Source organism: Pristis pectinata, chromosome 31 (assembly GCF_009764475.1).
Source record: "Pristis pectinata isolate sPriPec2 chromosome 31, sPriPec2.1.pri, whole genome shotgun sequence".
NCBI lineage: Eukaryota > Metazoa > Chordata > Chondrichthyes > Rhinopristiformes > Pristidae > Pristis > Pristis pectinata.
Window position 1 is genome coordinate 20855747 of NC_067435.1, and position 18255 is coordinate 20874001.

The 18255-nt window shown below is 45.9% G+C and overlaps 2 protein-coding genes across 3 annotated transcripts in view; one reads left to right on the plus strand and one right to left on the minus strand.

Annotated features, from left to right (window-relative positions):
- Positions 1–18255, plus strand: part of zgc:163040 (uncharacterized protein LOC100038789 homolog) — a 73381-nt gene that overhangs the window by 27292 nt on the left and 27834 nt on the right. The window lies entirely within an intron of this gene.
- LOC127584842 (histone H4) overlaps positions 1–18255 on the minus strand; it is a 1041564-nt gene that overhangs the window by 23818 nt on the left and 999491 nt on the right. The window lies entirely within an intron of this gene.

The window sequence follows — 18255 nt, forward strand, 5'->3', positions numbered from 1 at the left end:
CTGTGGCACAACGACTGGCTGTGACGTACAGCAGGGGAGGGTGAAGACAAGGGGAGCGGTAGTGATAGGAGACCCCACAGTGAGGGGGACAGACTGGAAGTTCTGTGGCCGTGAACGAGACTCCAGAATGTTGAGTTGTCTCCCAGGTTCCAGGGTCAAGGACGTATCCGAGTGGTTCCAGAACATTCTTAAGGGGGAGGGTGAGCAGCCAGACGTCGTTGTTAACATTGGGACAACGATATAGGGAGGAAAAGGGATGGGGTCCTGCAGAGTGAATATGGGGAGTTAGGCAGAAGGTTAATAAGCAGGAGCTGAAGGGCTGTAATGTCTTGATTACTACCGGTGCCACCTGCTGGTGAGGAGAGGAACAGGAGCACAGAGCTGGTGAATGTGTGGCTCAGGAACTGGTGCAGGAGGGAAGGGGACAGCTTCTTGGACCATTGGCATCTCTCCTGGGGCAGATGTGACGTGTACAAGAGAAACGGGCTGCGCCTGAACTAGAGGGGACCAATGATCTGGCGGGATGATTTGCTGGTGCTGATCGTCAGAGTTTAAATTGGTCTTGTCCGGGGATGGGATCCAAAGTGTGAATGTGGCAGATGAGAAGGACGAAGCAAATCTGGAAGTTACAGTGAGCAAGACAAATAGACAGGACAGGCAGGGGAAAAGCGGGGAGTGAGGAGGTTCTGATGGGTTAAACTGTGTTTATTTTAATGTGAGACCCCTGACAGGTCAGGCAGATGAACCCAGGGCATGGTATACTCCATGAGGTTATAATGTTATAGCTGTTACGGGCAGGACAGGCAGCTCAATGTGCTGGGGAACAGATGCTTGTGGCATGAGAGAGGTGGAGGCAAGCTGCAGTTTTGATTGGGAGAACATCACAACGGTACTTAGAGAGGATAATCCAGAACATCCAGCGAAGCAAAATGGGTAGAATTTCAAAATCAGGAAGGTGTGCTCTTTCGGATGTGATTATGAGATACCCATTCTCTGCTGACCTCCACCCCTCCTCCTGCCAATAGCCAGTAGGATTTAGAGGAGTGATGTGCAGGGAGATCGCAGATAGCTGTCGCAACAATAGACTGTGACAGTAATACACAAAACGTGCTGGAGGAACTGCAGCGGGTCAGGCAGCATCCTTAGAGGGAAATAAACAGGTGGAGGTAAGTGATTTATCTTCCCTAATATTGACTGGGACTGCCGCAGTGTGAAGGGATTAGATGGGGCACCATATGTCAGTGCGTCCAGGGAAGTGTTTTCAAGCAACGTGAAGATGTTCCTCCCAGAGAGGGGGCAGCGCTCACCCTCCTCCCTGGACATAAGGCTGGGCAGTGACTGACGTGTCAGTGGGGGAGAACTGTGGCACCAGGGACCATAATCATATTGTTTTTTTTAAAGGTTATGAGAAAAGATAGGGCTGGTCCACGAATTAAAATCTTAAATTGGAAAGAGGCAAAATTTTGATATCATTAGACAGAACTTGCGATGTTGATTGGGAGAGTCTGTTAACAGGTAAAAGTATTTCTGGCAAGTAGGAGTATTTAAACGTGGGATAGGAAGCCTTCGGTGCCAACGTCTCCCTGTTAGAGTGAACGGCAAGGCTGGCAGGGTTAGGGAAATGAATTAGATTCATGATGGATAATGAAGATCTGGTTAACAAAACATAAGGAAGCCCATGTCAGGTTTAGGCAGCTCAGATGAAGTGAATCCCTCGAGGATTATAAGAAATGTACGAGTATACTTACTTTCTTTTCAATCTTTTATTAGTTTTCAATTAATACAGATTGATATATAGCATCAATATTTATACATGTAATACAAAGATATCAGGAGAACAATCATAGCATATATAATCATAAAGAACAAATAAAATATAAAAAAAAATCTGTAGATCCAACGATCTCTTAGTAAATGAATATAATATAAAAGAAAGGAAAGTAAAGATTTATTACTAAATATAAAACCCCCAAATCAGTAAAAATAATTATAACATATAAACTAAACAAAAAAAACTTTTCAGAAGAAAAACAAAAAAAAAGGAAAAAAAAACTGGGCTAAAATTTCTCAGTAGAAACAGAGGCAATAATATTTCGTCAAAGCCGTTCCTCCAAGTTGGAAAGTTATTGAAAGTGAATCTACATCATCTGAAAATATTGAATAAATGGACTCCAAATATCTTCAAATTTAAGCGAAGGATCGACAGTACCACTCCTATTTTTTTCCAAGTTTAAACATGATATAGTTTGAGAAAACCATTGAAAAGTAGTAGGGGGGTATTGGATCCTTCCATTTAAGCAAAAATGGATCGTTTCGGCCATTAATGTAACAAAGGCAATCATACAGTTAGCGGAAGGAGATAAATGGCCAGACCTCTATCCTTGGTAATCCAAAATTGCAGTGATAGAGTGAGGTTGTAAATCAATCTTCAATACGTTTGAAATAATGTTAAAAATGTCTTCCCAATATTTTTCCAGAAGACGACAGGATCAAAACATATGTGTCAAAGAAGCCACATTCGATTTACATCTATCACATATAGAATTTATATGGTTATAGAAAAGAGCTAACTTACCTTTGGACATATGGATCCTGTGACCTACCTTAAACTGTATCAACGAGTGTCTGGCACACATTGAAGATGTATTGACTAAATGAAGAATTTTCTTCCAAGTCTCTATAGGTATAAATGTCTGGAGTTCACTTTCCCATTCATTCTTAATTTTGTCCAATGATTCTAGACGTATTTTCATAATTAAATCATAAATTGTCGCTATCAAGCCCTTCTGATAAGGATTAAGACCTACATTTTTTTCCGTAGTTTCAATTTTGTATGGTGTCGGAAAAGAGGGTATATCAGAGATGGCAATTGCATCGTATTTACAGTCCATAGTAAGTGGAGCTAATCTAACATCAATAAAAAAAAATCAATCCTCGAGTAGTTATGGTAAACATGAGAAAAGAATGAAAATTCTTTATCATATGGATGTAGAAATCTCCAAGCATCTAAAATTCCAGATTCAACTAAAAAGGAATTAATAAAGACAGCGGATTTGTTTGGAAGTGCAGGATTGGGAACAGATCTCTCCATGGAAGGGTTTAGACAACAGTTAAAATCTCCACCTATAATCAAAATGTATTCATTTAAATTAGGAAAAAATGCAAATAGACGTTTAAAAAATTCAGGGTGATCTACACTGGGTGCATAAACATTAACCATAACACATTTTTTATTATGAAGCAGACCAGAGATTAATAAAAATCTGCCATTTGGGTTTGAATTGTCTCATGATGAACAAACGAAATTGAGGAGTCTATAAAAATAGAAGCTCCTTTCACCTTTGCTTGTGAATTCGAATGGAACTGTTGACCCCTCCAAAATCTAAAAAAACGTTGATTATCTTTCCTCCTGATGTGAGTCTCCTGAACGAAAATAATCTGAGCATTTAGTCTATGAAAAACTTTAAAAATCTTCTTACGTTTTAAGTGGATTATTAAGCCATTAACATTCCATGAAATAAAATTAATAGTCTTATCCATTTTAACAGATTTTAAAAAAGGTATGTAATGGGTTAATCTTAATATTTCCAAGTCTTACCAACAGGAAGAAGTAAAAAAAATATTAAAAGAGGAAACGGATGTGACGGCAATTTAGAAAAATTTGTAGTTTAGCCCAGAAGAAAAAAAACGTAAAACAACCCCAGCCCCTCCCCGAACAGCCCGAAAACTGGCCAATAGACAGCCAGTACGCTACCCTCTAATTGAACTAACCCCTGTTCTATTGGTGGCAATAGTCCAAATTGAAAAAATATATAAACCACCCATGTTTTGTCTTAAAATGAACAACATAATACAAACAGAGATAACGAAATCACAACATAGTTGTGAGATTGAAACAGAGCCAAAGGGCGTTAACAGCTGACAGTTAAAAAATACGGTTTAATAATTATTTCGAAAGGAAAACAAACGATCAGTTATTTTGTTAAATTCTTAATTGTTATTAAAACAAGACATTCAAAATATTAAAAGAAGAAAAAAGGAAGGTTTAAATCTAAAAATTAATTAGATAATAAAACAAGTAGGTAGTAAATCAAAGGGAAAACACTGTGTCTCTTCCACAATTTCTTAGCTTCTAAAATTAAAAGCTAATTCAAAAGAAAATTCTCAGCTTCTTGAATAGATTTAAACCATTTACGAGATTTATCAGGCAGTGTAATTCGCAGCCTTGCTGGGAATAATAATGCAGGATGATAATTGCTTTGATAAAGACGAGCCATAATTGGTTTGTAGGTCAGCCTTTCTTTCATAACTTCTGGGGTGTAATCTTCAACTATTCGAAACTTCCATTGTTTAAATTGAATCATTCCACGTCTACGAGCAGTACGAATCAGGAGCTCCTTCACGCTGACAAAATGGAATCTCAGTATTACTGGCCGAGGTTTTTGATCCGGAGCAGGTTTGGATCTTAATGCTCTGTGAACCTTATCCAAAATGGGCTGATGACGGAACATTTCGGAACCAAAAACATTGACCAAGAGATTAGAGAAGAATTCCGTAGGGTTACCAGTCTGTGTATTTTCTGGAAAAATGCTGATCCTTAATTTTTTCCTCCTGCTGCGTCCTTCCAGGTCGATGATCCTCTGTTGTTGTTTTTCCAGGTTTTTCTTGGTCGTAATTAAGGCTTTTTCAAGTGAGTGGAGTTTGGCATCTCTCTCTTTACCAGCTTGGTCGAGTTCAGCAATTAATTGCCTTTGTTTTCCGTTTTCCTGGATAAGTGTATTTTGCTTTTCTTCAAAGTCTTTTAAAATAGACTTCAATTCGGCAAAGCTCCGATCAAACTCTCTGTCCAGATTAGAAATAGCTTCCAAAGTAGGTTGTCCTCCACTACCTCTACCATTAGCAGAGGCTTTAGATCTGGTGGTCATTTTCACAGTTAAAAATCAAGATTAAACTTGTGCCAGTATTGTAGAAGACTTATTAAAGGGTGGTAAACAATAGATTGAAAAGTGCCTGGACCAAAGCCAAATTATGACTTAGTCCATGGAGCGCCACCAACAGACTCACGAGTATACCTAAGTGGGAAGTTATAAATGCAAAGAGAGGACATGAGGTATCCCAGACCGATCAGGTAAAGGGGAATCCTAATGGATTCTGTAAGTATATTCAGAGCAAATGGGCAACTAGGATCCCTCAAGGATCAAAGTTGTTGTCTATCTGTGGAGCCACAGGACATAGGTGAGTTTTTACATGAATACTGGTCATCTTTATTTACCGCAGAGAAAGGCAAGGGAGTTGGTGAGTAGAGTGAAGAGAATAATGAAATCCTGAAATACACTGGCTGTATTCCACAAAATACAGAAAATACACAAATACACAAAACGAAACTGGCTGTGCAGATGATCTGGATAAATCCCTGGTGCCTGTATCCGAGAGTGTTGTGGGAAGTCGGTGAGGACATTCCTGGGGCTCTGGCAGGGATTTTTGTATTGTGATTAACCATCTGAGGTAGCGGAAGACTGGAGGATGGATAGCGTTGTGCTTTATTGAAGAAGGTTGCAAGGACAAGCCAGAGAACTACGGGGCGGTGAGCCTCACATCAGTGGTGCGAATGTTACTGGAGGGGATTCTGAGGGACAGGATCTTCCAGCATTTGGAGAGGCAAGGACACGTCAGGGCCAGTCAGCATTGCTCTGTCGATGGGAAATTATGTCTCACGAATTTGACGGAGGATTTTTTGAAGAGGTGACAAAGAAGTTTGATGAGGACAGGCTGGTAAAAGTTGTCCACATGGCTTTTGGCAAGGCCCTGAAAATGTCCTGCCTGGTAGGCTGTTCTGGAAGGTGAGATCACAAGGGATCGAGGGTGAGCTACTGAATGGATACAACACTGACTTTGTGGAAAGAGTCAGGGATGGGAGGGGAGCGTTGTTTTTCAGATTGGAGGCCTGTGACCAGTGATGTGTGGCAGGGAAGGGTGCTAGCTCCCTTGTTGCTTGTCATCTATATTCATGTTTGGAGCAGAATGTTGGGGGTGTGATCAGTAAGTTCACAGATGACTCCACAATTGGTGGTGTCGTGGACAGTGAGGAATGTTGTCTAAGGTTACAACAGGATACTGATCAACTGGTAACATGGGCAAAGGAACGGCAGGTGGAATTTAACTCAGCCGCATGCAAAGTGATGCATTCTTTGGGAATTTAAAGCGTTCCGGGACATCCATGGTGAATGGCAGTGCCCCAGTTGGTGTTGAACAGAGAGACCTAGAGGTACAGGTACCTAGTTCCCTGCAGGTGGCAACACAGGTAGACAGGGTGTTGAAGAAGGCACATGGCATGCTGGCCTTCATCGACAGAGACAGTCAGTTTGGGAGGTGGGACCCCATGTTCCAGTTCTGCAAGGCGTTCGTGTGAAGTGTTGTGTGAAGTTCCAGTCCGATGCTGTAGGAAGGATGTGATTAAAATTGGGAGGGTGCAGAAAAACTTCACAAGGAGGTTGCCTGGATTGGAGGGTTTGAGGGATCGGATCGGCTGGGATGTTTCCCTGGAGTGAGAGCGGCTGAGGTTGACCTTACAGAGGTTTGTAAAATTATGAGGGACACAGTCACAGCCTTCTCCCCAGAGTGGGGAAATCTATAAGTAGAGGGTATAGAGTTAATGGAAGAGGGGAAATAATCGCAGGAAATCTGGGGGTTGAGGGTTCCACACAGAGACGGTGGGTCAACGGGTAAATGAAAAGAGCTGCCAGAGGAGGTGGTAGAGGCAGATACAATGACACGGTTAAAGCAAACACATGGACAGGGACGGGGTGGTGAACGTTTTTGGCGAATATGGACCAAACGCAGGGAAATGGAATTGGTGCACATGACCACCTTGGTCAGCACGGACAAGTTGCGCCAAAAGGCTTGTTTCCGTCCTGTACACGTTTATGACTGGATGACTTTCATAAATCTGATGAGACCGCTCGGGTTCGTTCAGGGCTCAGAGTAGCAGGACGAGCTTGGTGGGCACCGTGGTCGGTATGGACTGGTTGGGTCGAAAGGCCTGTATCCGTGCTGTATTGCTCTGTGACTCTCATGTGTGAGGTCAGCGGCACACACAGCCCTGTCACTCTCTGGTCCTCCTTACTGATACCCGGGGCTCAGTGCACCAGGTATAACCTTTCACACAGGTGAGACCAGGAGCCGCCCACACAGACCTCCCCCAGATGCTCACCCACACCGGTTGCCCGCGGTCACCCCTGTGCCCCACATTCCCAACAGCCCTGTGTATCGGGGCCTTTTTCTCCCCTAGAGCATCACTACAACCAGCAGCCTGACACGGGCACTGCAGGGACAACCGCATTGGTGGGACTGGAGTCACACAGGGACCAGGTCAGCTAATGGCGGCAGACGTCCTCCCCTCGCTGTGGGACGATTTTCACGTGATGTGGAATTTCCCAACACCTGTCCTCATTTGACCTTAAACTTTGTTCCAACCTCCGTCCCCTGGTTACAAATTCCCACAGGTGCAGCACTGGAATGGGTTCATTCAGTCTCCGTCACTGCAGACCTCAGAGCCCGGTGTGGTCAGAGCAGTACACAGTCAGAAACAGGATCGGCCTCAAATAGTGAAGCACCACGATCCTCAGTGATCCCTTCCGACAGTGGCACAGCCGCTGTACACCTTTCCCGCATGCTCTCTGCCAAAGATTACATTCTGATGTTTGGCAAGTCACTTTAAGTCTGGAATTCCCACAGCAGCGCTATTCTGGGAGCAGCTGATGTAACCTGGTTGTTCAGTGAGTGTAACTAACCTCAATGATCAGGAGACTGGTGCAGCTGGCGAGTTCTCTCCACTATAATAAGAGCTGCCGTGAACATCTCAGCACTGGTTTGGCAACGGGCCTGGCATGTTGCCATCAACAGAGGAATTACCACTTCTCCATGAACATGGGAGCCCGGATACTTGGACAAGTCCTAGCCATTTACTATCCAGTTCTGGCATCTGTCGGTGTTCCCGGTGCGTATTTACACACAGGTACTCACACTGTTCACCTCTGTTACCTCTGTATGTGCTGGTGATGGATGTGTGCCGCATTGATGGCCTGTTAAAGAGCTGTATAATTCTGTGGGTGAGATCTGCTAAATCCTACTGTTGCATTTAATTTAACCCGGTGCCTTCATTCAAACTGTGATCTCAGGCCGAGTTGCCGTGTTGTACTTTTCCCCTGAATGTGCTGCAGTGTGATATGTGAACCAGCCACCAGTGTCAGGTCAGCAGTGACGGTGTGAGTTTACAGTGCACATTCTGGGTGTGTGGGCAGAGAGAAGTAACACGCTGATGGTCTCAGTCTGTGAAATACACTGTGAAATAACCCAAGATGGGTGTCCCTAGGACTCCTGGCTCTTACAGCACTGAGGGAAACTAACCTTCTGTCATTGATTTCCTTTCTCTTTCAGGGACTGGAGATCAGCCGTTAATGCTCCCGCCCGGGTGTGAGACCGGCGCTGTCGCTCGACTGCCCGAGACACGCTCGAGTTTCACTTCCATCCACTTTCTTTATTCACAGGCGGCGGTCAATATTTCCACATCCCGGAGTAAATTCACGTTGGTCTGCAATAAAACCCTGAACTGCTGGCAAAACTCAGCAGGTCAGGCGGCACCTGTGGAATGAGAAACAGTGAAGGATTCAGGTCAAAGTCGCTTGATTCGGACTGAGAAAGGGAGAAAGCAGGTTAGTGTGGGTGGCAGAGGAAGTGGCGAGGACGATGGGTGGAACACAGAGGACGTGTGGAGCTGGGCGAGATGATGTTGCCGTTGAACGGAGAGTTGAGCTCCTTTGCGTAATGTGTTGCTCATGGTGGGAAGTCCACGGTGTTGTTGTGAAGTCAGAATGATGTGGTGGTTGATTGTTCGAGGTCCTCCCACTTGATGCAAATGTGATGAAAGCGAGTCCGTCCGTTGTGATGTTACTCTGCCTCTGTGTGTTTTAGATGGTGGCTTGTAGTGTGCATGGGGATGTGGGTGTCTGTTGTTTCCAAAATACTTTTACAGCGAATTTATGGCCCTCATTTTTTGATGCCAATTTAAAAGTGGTGGTATCCAGAATGTCAATTATCTCTTTGAATGTGATGGCTTTGACTTTGGGTGATAGTTGTCAAAGATTTGAATGCCGACCTCTAAATCCTTTTTCGACTGTGTCCACACTGCCCAAATGTCATCTAGGTGACTGTAATAACACATTGGTCACCTGGGGCACTACTGGCAGACTGTCTCTTTCCAGACTGCCATAGATCTGTTGGCGTAAGCTGGGGCAAACTTCTTCCCCGTTGTTGTCCCTTTGATTTGTAAGCAGAATTCATTATTGAATTCAAAGTCATTCTTTGTCAGGCTCAGGTAAGTTAGTTTGACCAAAGCTCCATCTGGTCTGTCAGTGTCAGGGGTTTTTCCTTGGATATTTTTAACAGCCTTCAGGCCCCTGTCTGTTTCTGTGTTTGTGTACGGGCTTCCAATGTCCATGGTAATGATGATGGACATAGGGGTCACGGTCTGGGAGTTAACAATCTATGTAAAATGGTATGTCTCTTTGATATAACTGGGATATTGCTGCATCAAAGTCTGGGATAACACTGTACAGTCCAACCTGCTCGGATCTGCCCGGTATATTCCAGCATTTCCAGTTATGCACCGTTTTCGATTTTTTTTTGATTTTCAGGATCCACATTTTTTGCCCCACTGGTCTGTGGCTGTGATGCTTCGTCTCCAGAAATGAAGCAGCTTGTCCCATGCTCTTTGTACCTTGTGGTGATGTTTATACTCAGTTGTTCCTGGTTTAAGTACACTTCAGACTGTGGTCCAGAGAGATGGGGCCCTGTTATTGCCGGAACTGAGTATGATTCAATCCCTGTCCAGGTTGTGTCCAAATCTGAGATCAGATCTAGAGCGTGAAATTGGCGCGAGTCACAAGTCCGGTCTATTCCCCATCCCTTGCTGCTCTGTGAGGGGAGCCCCCGTGCCTCCAGAGCACTCAAATCAGCTGACGGAAGAAGGTTCTTGGACAGCTGACCCCTTGTGGGTTTCGGTTCTGCTACTGTGGTGTGTGGTGAGAAACCTCATGGAGAAAGGCAGCACCTGTTCCAGTTGGGAATGGGCCTGCGAGCCTGGGGGTGACGGTACTGGGCAACGTCGCCTGGTGTCAGAGGACACGCAGGAATAAGCTCTTGGAAAGGGAACTGGATGGGTTGGTGCGGTGTAAGTTGAGTGTCACACAGAGGGATGTGAGGTCAGAGGTAAACTACCCATAGTCACTCACTTTACCTGAGAATCTGTGTTTACTCCTTTGCACGCCTCAGATCTCCCGACTTGGTTCACTGGCAGTCTCTACATTCCTCACCGTATTTGTTATACTGTGAATGTACAGAGTTGCAGCTGGTGGAAGATCTGTTGATTTTTGCTCTTGGTCATTCGTTCAAACTCCGTGGGATGAAGCTCATCACTGAGCACAGTGTCGGCGTCTGAATTCCTCTTCTCCATGGGCGGCGCAGTCGCTCGGCTGCTGGAGCTGCTGCCTCACAGATCAAGCGACCTGGGGTTGATGGTGACCTTTGGTGCTGTTTGTGTTGAGGTTGCACATTCTCCCTGTCAGCTCGTCGATTCCTTCAGAAAGCACCGGTTTACACTCTCACCTAGAGATGTGTAAGTTAGTCATTTACTTCGCTGTTGTAGGGTACGCAATGTGTGAAGATGATTTGACGAATCTGGGGTGAATTGATGTGAATGTTGGACGAAAACCTGGTCTATAAATCCATGACGTTATTCTGTTTGAACGTAAATCATTCTGTTAAATGGATTGTGCGTGCACAGATCTTCAAAGGTGGTGAGCAATGTCAGTCAGGAATCTGAAATGCACACAGGAACTTTTCTCTGTTATACCGGAGCCAAGATAGTCTGTGTGAAGTGGAGGCCACACCAGTTTGCTCACAGTTTGAGCATCGCGGCGAGATATCGTCTCCAAATTACAGCAGTGATGAGATTTGACTGGAGGGAGAGCAGTGGATATTTACGCACTTGTTCTGCCAGGTGGAAAGTTGGAGGGATGAGAAATTATTGGAGAAAGTGGATATGTTTTCAGTGGAACCAAAAGTGAGGGGAGTCTAAATGAAGAAGCAGATAACAAACGTTGGCCGAGATACAGAATTAATGTAGCATTTCCCTCAGCAGAGGGTGCAAAATCAGGGGAAAGATTTGCAGCAAGGTAAGTGAGGATGGAAGGAAATGTCATTCACATTCAGCTTCAGGGCCACCTGCACGATCATCCTGCATAGTCCCCACTGCACCTTCACCCTGCCCGGTCCCAACTGCACCTTCACCCTGCCTGGTCCCCAATGAACATTCACCCTGCCCCGTCCCCATTGCACCTTTACCCTGCCCCGTCGCCACTGCACTTTCACGCTGCCCGGTCAGCCAGCAAGGAGCTGTTTCACTGGTCTAACGACTCATGTTCAATCCCGCCCTTTGGTGCTGTCTGTGTGCATTTTAAAGGTTCTCATTGTGACCCTGTGGGCTTCCTCCGGATGCCCTGATTTCAACACACATTCCAAAGCGACAAATAATTGCCACCAGTGCGTCTCAATGGAAGATTACCATGCCAAACACAGTTGACATTCCACCCAATCAGTGCCGAAAGCATCCTTACCATGGACAGACATGTCTTACCCTTCCAACAGTCCAGACCATTGTGAGTTCACACTGATTGGTCGCACAGCACGTTCCAGAGCCGAGTGCATAAAGCATTTTCACCATTCCTGGTCCTCACTACACCTTCACCCTGCCCGGTCCCCACTGCAAATTCACCCTGTACGGTCCTCAATGCACCTTCACCCTGCCCGGTCCCCACTGCACCTTCAGCCTGCCCCGTCCCCACGTCACCTTCACGCTGCCCAATCCTCACTGCAGCTTCACCCTTCCCGGTCCCCACCGCAACTTCACCCATCCCGGTGCCGACTGCACCTTCACCCTGCCCTGAACCCACAGATACTTCACCCTGCCCGGTCCCCACTGCACGTTGATCCTGCGCACTGCGCTTTGTGAGTTCCCTTTTTACAGCCTTCCCTTTTGATTGCGCTGTGCCCTGATAGTCATCAGTCTTTGCACAACTCATTACAGCCCCAAGTACCCTCAGCAATTGTAGCTTCATCATGGTTGTTCTTGACGTGTGAGTCCGCAGCAGACTCCGGTTCTATCTTTTGAGAAAATAGTCGAGTGTCCCGAAATGTTGGGCTGCAGGAACTCCATCGTTTTACTCTTCAGTGTATCCGACAGTTTTATATCGTCATGAAACGGAGCAGTGGGATATGTTATGTTCTTTCCTCTGTCTGACCCTCCACCATTCACGCAATCGGCGTCAGGTATGTCGCGACGCTCATCTCCCGAGCACGGGCAACAGCACCGGGATTGATGTCCCGATCCAGCGCTGGTCCCAAGAGCAGCTGATCAGTGCGGTGAAGTTTGAGGGGTCGTTGAACGTGCAGTTGGGCTGGACCAGAAAAATTCCATTTGAACTGCTCGGTTTGATGTCGTAGTTGGGTCGGGGAAGTTGGAACGTCCTGTAAACCGTCTTCTGAAATTATCAAACCATTGAAGGGATTTCAAATGGAACCGCGCGGGGAACCAGTTGCTTCAGTTACGGTTCCTGCGCTCGACAAACTTGGTTTGCTTGTTAGAGCGTTTAGTTCTTTGCTCCCACCCGTGTCTGTTCTCTAATAATGACATTTTATTTTGGACATTTTAGGGGATAGAAGGAGGCCATTCAAACCGATCAACCACTTACCATTCTGATTTACTGCAGTACAGCAGCCTATTCCCCCTCACAGACACACCCCTCCGAGGTGGTCCTTTTGCTATCACCCTGCACTATGGGAGAATTTACAGCAGCCTGTTAACACACTGAAACTTCTTTCGGATGCAGCAGAAAACCGGAGCCCCGCGAGAAAGTAACTCGGTCATCCGGAGAAGGTGGAAACTCCACCCAGTTAGCTTCCGAGGACGGGATCGAACCCGGGTTACTGGTGTTGTGCGGAATGATGGTTTGTTTTTCCTCAGCTTCCCTGTATGAACTATTGTATTCCCACTTTTATTCCGAAAACACTATTCTCGGTATCAGCCGGGAATTATTTCAGCAGTTATTGCTGCTGACCTCAGGGTAACATTATTTCTGATTTTCTCTCTCTTCCAGTGAACTTGGTGGCGATTGTGATCCTGTCCCGAGGGAAGTGCGGTCTCTCCACATGTGTCACTCGCTACCTGCTGGGAATGGCAGCGGCCGACCTCCTGGTCGTCATCACTGACGTCATAGTAAGGACCATCGGTGCAGTGTATCTCCCACTTTCCTTCCTGACCATCACCCCCGTGTGCTCCTTTAACTATGTCCTGCTGTCTGCAGCCACAGTGAGCTCTGTCTGGTTCACCGTGGGTTTCACATTTGATCGGTTTGTGGTCATCTGTTGCCAGACACTGAGAGCAAAATATTGCACCGAGAGAACGGCGACTGTTGTTATCGGGACGGTGACTGTGCTGAGCTGTTCACTCAGCGTCCCCTGGTACTTTACATTGGACCCAGCACATATTATCGACAACGTACCCCGTGGGTGTATCTGGAAATGGACATTCTTAAATCTACCCTCATGGGCGTCATTTGAGTTGCTTATGTTTACTCTCACCCCTTGTCTCCCGTTATTTTTGTTATTGCTGGTGAATTCACTGACTGCCAGGTATATTTTACTATCTGGTAGAATCCGCAGGGCGCTCCGGGGCCGTAGCAATGGAGAGAATGACAAGGACCCAGAGATGGAGAACCGAAGGAAATCCATAGTTTTACTCTTTAGCATATCGGGCAGTTTCATACTGCTGTGGAGTACATTAGTTGTGTATATTGTGTATGACCGAGTTCTGGGCGCTCAGTACAGCGCGTACAGTGATTTCCTTTCAGTCGCTCTCATGCTCCAGCTTCTCAGCACCTGCACCAACACGGGGATTTATGTTATGACGCAGAGGAAGTTCCGAGAGCAGCTGAATAACGCCGTGAAATACCCAGTGAATCTCATTGTGAAATTAGTCAAGTCATAGAAACAGCTGCAGACACGGCCTTGCTATAACTATACCCGATCCGCGAGCAGATGTTCATCAGTTGCAGCTGTTGTGTGAAATGGTACTTTTTGGTCTTAAGGATTGTTACGTACTCAGTGAAAATCCCTTTAAGATAGAGTGTGTGTGTGTGTATGTGTGTGTGGGGCGTGCTTACGTCAATAGAAGATAAAGGACGTAATGACGTTGTTGAAGAAGTCAGCAGCAGAAGGAGAGAGAGAGAGAGAAGGGAGAGAGACACCAGCCTGCTTGTTTTCTCTATCGATGGATGAGAAACAATAACTGTGTTTGCCACTGAAATCCATGTATGGAAGTTGGAAGTATCCGGTGGAGTTCACTTTGTTGCTGACCTGTAGAAGGAAACAGGTATTTGTGTGTGGACGACCACGATTCGGATGCTTTTCGGGGTGAGGAAGTCACTAGCGAGTAAACACTGAAGTGTCGTTTGGGTTCCATCGTGGAACATTTGGATTTCATATGTACTCTCTCTATGTTTCTCTACGTCTACGTCTTATCTTCAGACAACTGTGGTTGTTGAAGAAGCCCTTGCTCATGTTTCACCTTATGGCTTGCGGAACTGAACTTTAAGAACCATTCCGGAACTGGGAGTTTTGGACTTTGCCACACCCACACACACACACACGAAGAGTTTAGTTTTGGGGTTAACGTTCGAGGTTTAACATTTTTGAATTCTAACATACTAACATTTTTACTTTTATTTTACGTATTATCATAAGTAGTAATTAATAAAATAGTTTTTAACACTAAATCATGCTCAGTGTGTTTCTTTTGTTGCTGGTTCGTGACAGGATCAAGGACTCTGGACACGAGCTTTGGATATCAAAATTAGTTTAATCACAAAGGCAAACGCTGGGACAGAATGGATGGGAACAGACACACACTCACATACACGCAGGAGACAGCGAATATGCGGGGGGGGGGCATCGCAACTAGGATAAGATACACACACACACACTGATACACACAAACACAATAAGAATGTACAATTTCAGGATATAATACTTCAATGCTTGACCCAAACTAGCATTGGCTCTAAGACTGCCTGGAATCTGAGTGAAACGCTCCCAAACCACATGGCGATGCACTTGTTACAGTGATCTCTGCAGCATTGTCTCACTACTCCTGGGGTCGTCAAAAGAAGAAGGGCTAGGGGATTGCAGCCGTTTTTATGGTGCTAGGAGGCTGGGTGGAGCCTCACTGTTGTGATTTAAACGAGCCAATGGTCAAGCAAGTTCAGAGACAAAAGGTACTCTCACATCCAATGGTCAAACACGTTCAGAGATAAAAGGTACTTTCACACCTGAGGGATGGGTGGAGCAGCACCTTGATTGACAGTAGTATCACTTCCGTTCACATGAGCAATGCTGTCCTCCGACCAGCGGGGGTCAGTGTCGTTACTGTCACGTGACAGCCATGCGCTGTCTCACCACAGCAGCTGCGTTTGCGGCGGGTTATCCGGGGGTGCCAGTTATACATCCCAGCCCTCGCCAAATGTTACCAACTCTTCACATGAGTAGTCTAAACGACATCACCATAATGTTGTAAAATGTGGCAATCTTGGATATGTTGTTTATCCGAGAACAGCGCACTGTGACGTCATCCCGTATGTGAATCAAATAACAAAGATGTTGTTCACAGAGACTAGAAATAAATGAATAAAATCTCTTCTGCCCTGTGTCTGTTTCCTTGTCGCTCGGTGCAACGTGGGTGGGTTGACTGTGGAGAAGGGGATGGGTGGTGACAGGATCAGACAATGTCCTGGCCGCTGGAGCTTCTTCATGAATAAGAACAATGACAGATTCACCCCAGGACCAGTCATCAGCGCTGAATTCACATTTCAGTGCGTGTGTGTTGGGGGAAGGGTGTTTGGCGTTGGCGGTCAACTCCTTACTGAGATGTGGACAGTAACGGTTCCTCATGGTAGGACGTTTATCGGGGCAGGAGGCTGATCTTTGAGGTGAAACTCTGGTGAAAAGACCGTTTCTACAGTACTGCCCCCTTGACAACTGGCGCAGCTAAACACGCCAATATTGCCTACCATAGTGTGAGGAAACAAGGCCGAGCTCATCACCATCCCCAACACCACGAACCTTCCCTACTCAAGTGCCATTTGTTCCAGCGTGTGTCGTCCATTAAAAGTTATAAATTCAGCCAAGAACTCGCCAGACATATTAAAGGGGCAGCTCTCCCGGTTTCAATCATGTACTTCATGTCCCTCCTAGGATATGTCCCGGAATGTTCTGTCCCATTCACTGTTCTGTATAAACATATGTTGTGACCCTCTGTAGAGGCTGCCTTCCCCAGGTTTGCCTGAAGAGGGACTCTGGAGCTCATCTGACGGGTGAAGCCCAGTCACAGGAGGATTTTTAAATTGTTTTTATAACTCAACTTAATAAAAGGTTGCTACACAGTGTCAGGGCTAACGGAATGTGGGATTCGGAAACAAAATATTGCAGATGTTGGAAAACTGAAAATTCCTGAGATTCTCAACAGATCAGGCAGCTTCTGTGGAGAGAGAGACAGGATCAACGTTTTCGATCGATGATCATCTGTTACGAGGGACAAACGGAGCTTCTGTCATGTGGGCAAGGTGAAGGTGTTCTCCTTACAACAGAGCAGATGAACTCTGAACCGGGAGAATTGGAAGGCGCTTGGATGTATCACCTCCACAACACACTTGTGGAATTTAAATTCAGCTAACAATCTGGAATTGTGGCCATGGATGGGTAACACATAGACTCACATAACTACTGGATTGTCGTAAAATGCATTTGGTTCACCACCGCTCTTCAGGGAGAGAAACGGCCTTCCTGACACAGATTGCACGGCATCTGACTCCAGTGTCATTCCCCTCCAACGATTTTGGAAGTCATCCATTAAACAGAGAAGAATACAAAACGGTACCGTCGATCTAGGCTTTCTTTCCTATTTAATTTCCACCGCAATATCACCTTTATATGGCTCATTTCTTTTCTTGCCTTTCCAGATCCGTTGCTCATTCTCACCAAAGCCATTCCAAACGTGCAGAATCCCTGCTCACTGGGGAGCAAAGCCAATATCGCCATCAAGCCAATAGGTGGCGCTGTTGTGATTTGGCCAACTGTCCCCTTTCACACAGAGGCCAACCATCACTCTCAGGCACATCCTCATTCATACCTGGGTCCATCACAGGACCGACGAACTTTAAGGCTTTGTCTCCTGGGCAGTCCCGGACCTAATTACCTGGGAAAATCTTCCCTCCAAGAACTTCCATCCGTCTAGTGTTCAGCCCACGCACAACCTGCTTCTTCCTCCTCTCCCATGTCAACAACAGAACTGTCCCAGCAGCTGGTGTTTTGTGGCAATCCTAACTTATTTCTTCCTACCTTCACTCCATCACTTCTCCCGTGCCAAATCTCTCTGACATATCCAATGCCCTCCGTCACTTTCACAGTTTCCAATTCCCGGTCCTTACCAGGTCTTGTTTACCATGGAGATAGAATTCCTCTACATCTCCATCGCACACTAGAATAGTGTGATGTGTTCAAAAAGAGGCCCAACTAGTCTCCTTTTGCTAGTACACACATTTGCCTGGCTGAACACGGCCTCACATTGAACAACTGCACTTTCTGCCAATCAAAGAAATATCTTCGGGATTCTTTCCCGTGTGCCCAGGATATATCTGTCTTCTCGCGAGATAGCCCTTGCTTCATCCCTATCCGACACCTCACAGAACTCTATTTTCAGGGGCATTGATTGGTATTGATGCTGCATCCTGCACTCCCACTGCCAGATCCATCGCACTCACATTCCCCGAGGTCCATCTCTGAGTTTTCCATTCACTCTCCGGATCTCACCGTCTCGATCTCAGGGAATAGGTCAGCCGTAAAAGTACATTATAAGCCCACATATTCTCACCACGCTGACAACGGTATTTCCTCACAACCTGTCTCCTGTAAGGACTTCATTGTGTTCTCCACGTCCCTTTTTCTCTGTCATTCTTGCTCCGGTGATGAGTCTTTCCACACGTGCCTAAAGTGGCCTTATTCCTTTCAATCGTAGCTTCTCTGCCACCAGATTCAGGACAGTCCTTGAACACACCTCATGTATTTCCTGCACCTCTTCGTCCGCCAGCT